Source organism: Hordeum vulgare, chromosome 7H (genome assembly GCF_904849725.1).
Source record: "Hordeum vulgare subsp. vulgare chromosome 7H, MorexV3_pseudomolecules_assembly, whole genome shotgun sequence".
Lineage (NCBI taxonomy): Eukaryota > Viridiplantae > Streptophyta > Magnoliopsida > Poales > Poaceae > Hordeum > Hordeum vulgare.
The window spans coordinates 589264195-589267836 of record NC_058524.1 but is presented as its reverse complement, the minus strand read 5'-3'; the positions used below and the strand labels follow the sequence as shown (position 1 = coordinate 589267836).

General features: G+C 43.4%; 1 long non-coding RNA gene across 1 annotated transcript; it reads left to right on the top strand.

Moving 5' to 3' along the window:
- The first annotated feature begins 2176 nt into the window (after nucleotides 1–2176).
- LOC123413162 lies at nucleotides 2177–2914 on the top strand. Its single transcript, XR_006613686.1, has 2 exons — nucleotides 2177–2228; nucleotides 2856–2914. It is a non-coding gene; the product is annotated as an uncharacterized LOC123413162 (long non-coding RNA).
- The last annotated feature ends 728 nt before the right edge of the window (nucleotides 2915–3642 follow it).

Sequence of the window (3642 nt, the reverse complement as noted above, 5' to 3'; positions counted from 1 at the left end):
AGCAAACACAATTCATTATGTTGTCTTCCTTGTCCAACATCTACTTCTAATCATGTAATAGTTTGGTGAGTGCTCACAGTTATAGAAAGTGTCTAAGATGATATATTTATATGTGAACCTCTCTTTCCTTATTACTTCTTATTAATTGCAAAAATGACTGGGGTCTATGTTGGTCTATTCTCAACAAGTTTCAATCATCATACTTGTTATATGTGAAGCTATCACTTTCCATAAGATCATCTCATGATCTTTCATGCTATCGTTCTTTTAATACTTTTGATTACGGCACAAAACAAAGCCCTTGACTAAGATACTCTTTATTATTTAGCTTGCAAGCTCGAATACATCAGGGGAGACACAAGGCAAAAGACTCAAACTAAACACTAAAGACTTACTCCACTAAGAGAAGAAATAAAAACCAAAAAAGGAAAGAACTAAAACAAAGGTAAAAGAAAAAGATATAAAGGTGATACGATACCAGGGCAACTCCCCCAAGCTTGGAAAAAGCCAAGGGGATTGCCCATACCAATGCCTAGTTGTCTTCCTTTGGTGGTGATGGTGGTGGAGTCTTTGCCTTTGATTCCAAGAGATCTATCAATCTTTGATTTATACCTTTGAGATCTGCGACATGGTTTTCCAGAAAAACAACTTCACAAGAAAGGGAAATATTGCGAGCACGAGTTGTTTCACAAAACCTCAAGAGTTCAATCAAGGATGGAGACAGCACGTGGAGGAAGGGTTGGAGAAAATCTACTCCTTCAACGTCTTCAATGTTGAACATAGGTTGAACTTCCTCCCTAGCTTGGGTTTTCTCCTTAGCTTTGTCCCTGGCTTCCGTGACTTCTACTCTTTTCAGATCAGCATCTACTTCTTCATGAACTTGAGGGAGATTATTCTCCCCAACAAATTCCTGAGACATCTTTGCTCTAAACACTACAGGAATCAAATAATTTGCCGTCTGTGAGGATCTTTGCCGTCAGCTTTTTATCATGAATGACGGCAAAGACCTCTTTTGCCGTCATCTGCTGACGGCAAAGAATGCCTGACAGCGTAGACATATTTTGCCGTCTTTAATAAAAACTGCTGACGGCAAAGATATTTTGCCGTCTGTTAAAAAAACCCGATGACGGCAAATATATATTTTGCTGTCTGTAAAAAAAATTTGATGACGACAAATAATTTTTGCGGTCTGTAATAAAAAAGAGAGACAACAAAGAAGAAACACATCTCACATATCAATCTCCTGGATCGATGAGGTGGCATGATCAGGCACCGCATGCTGCCTATCTATGATCTCTCTGTCCCACGCCTACCCCACCACGTTCTCCCTCACACGTTCTCCCTCACACGTTCTCTCTCCCTCGTACATCTCTCTCTCTCACGCATCAGATCCAGAGCACCCCGGCCCCTGCCTCTTCCCGCTTCCTCCCCGGTGCCGGCGCCCCCGACCCCATGCCCCGGCGACCCCGGCCTCGCCGCCGCACCCCCCGGAGACCCCGGCACAACCCCCACACCCCCGCATGCCTCCTCGCCACAGCGCCGCCGGCCTCCTCGCGTGTTGCCACCGGCACCTCCGCCCTCCTCGCCCCAGCGCCGCCGGCTCCTCGCGTGTCGCCCCCGGCACCCCCGCAGGCCTCCTCGCCCCAGCGCCGCCGGCCACCTCGCGTGTCGCCCCCGGCACCTCCGCCCTCCTCGCCCCAACGCCGCCGGCCTCCTCGCGTGTCGCCCCGGCACCTCCGCCCTCCTCGCCCCAGCGCCGCCGGCCTCCTCGCGTGTCGCCCCCGGCACCTCCACCCTCCTCGCCCGTCACCCCCAGCATCGCCGGCTTCCTCACCTGTCGCCCCAGCACGCTTTAACACGAGGTTAAGGTGATGAATTGATGATACATGGCTGCTCTGCTCTATTCCTCAGATAGTTAGTACTGCCATGCCAAGAAAAAAAATCATATGTACGATCAATAGCATTAGTTATTTTAGTAACAAACTGACCATAACCATAGTCTCAAGTTCTTGTTATCTTTTATTTTCGTAGTCATTTATGTTGTATCAATATGAGTTAGCGTTGCTGCCAGATCTATTTGTGTGGCTATATCCTTTTCAATTGCACCTCAGATACTTCATACATCATGACACGTTTATTTCTTCTGTTTCAACTACGCTTATTTACTTCCAAATGATGATGAGGCGTTTGAGCATTTTGGCTCCTTTGTTTCAAGGAAAATTGATGAGGTTAGGATATTTTTCTTGTTGAATTCATTCTGTTCTAAGAAGGATCTTCTTTTTTTTCACAGGGTTATAAATGAGAACTATATGCATGTCATTGCAATGCATTCCAGATGTTTTTTATGCTTCCAACTTTTAGGTTTAGCAAATGACTTTCATTTCAAAAAGGAAAACAGTACCGTGTAAAGTCTCTTTATGCAAATACCATGATAGTTTGAAAACAGTATCGTGTAAATTGCTTTATGCAAATATCATGATAGTTCTTGTTCGAACCACTACATGAAAAGATGACCAATAACAAGTTGTCACATCGAAACTGGAACTCGACTCACAAACATATAAGAGTTGTATTTTTGATTGTCATCTTGTAGTTTTAGGCTTTCAAGGGGTGTCGTATTTCAAGTACCTCTATGTATAAGAACATCTCTTTCACCAGTAGAGATACACCGATTGAACTCTTCTGCTGGTTGCAGTAACCATGTTTTTAGTTACTCGACATATTTCAAGCTGTGCATGCAAATTTGGTCTTACTTTATGAAATGCCTGCATTGATCTTCAATACACTTGAATAATTATTATGGACACATTAGGGATTCAACTTATGGAGTTTACTCATCTCTTTCTTGATGCCAGGCTACTAAAATAGGCAAAATAAATCTTGCTGCTACTGGAAAGGACCTTATGGACGACGAGAAGCAAGAAATAACGATTGATTTATACACAACATTGGAGATGGAAAATGATATAATTGATGAGCGAGCCCCTGAGATAGAAAAGAACCAGAAGCTTGGACTTCTTCTTGGTTTCCTCTCAGTCCATGAATGGTATTATCTCGAGTGCCATTGATTCAAGATGTATTATAATATTGCAAAGTTTCCGCCAATAACATTTTATTGTTATGCTTAGTATATTTCGAATCTGCAGTAAAACACATCTGTCTTTTTGATATGTTATTAAATGTCACTGATTGACTTCTGGTGTTAGTTGCCAGGGACCATGAGTAGCTACTATTTCAACGTCTTGTGCAGCTAAATCCTGTGTAGCGTATTGTGTGTTAGTTTGTCATTCGTGTGCTTACACGTGCTCAGAGCTGCCGTTTTTAATTAGACCAAATTATGTTCAACTAAGATTAAATTAACACTCTGATCATATTCTCACTACCAAACAAAGGAATGGGACTACAAGTCTATTTCCCACATCTCGACCCCTCAGCCAACTCCCACTACTAATTCACATTCCCCTTCGTACTACCAAACGAGTTGTGTGTGGTGTGGTGTGGTGTGGTGTCCCAGCTCGATCGACAAGAGATTTGGGGAGAAGAGCACCATCGAGGCGAGGTAGACGAAAGAGAGGTTCAGACATGTATTGGAGATGAAATTTAGAGTTTGAGCTTCAGAGGAGATTCAGACTTCTTTTTATA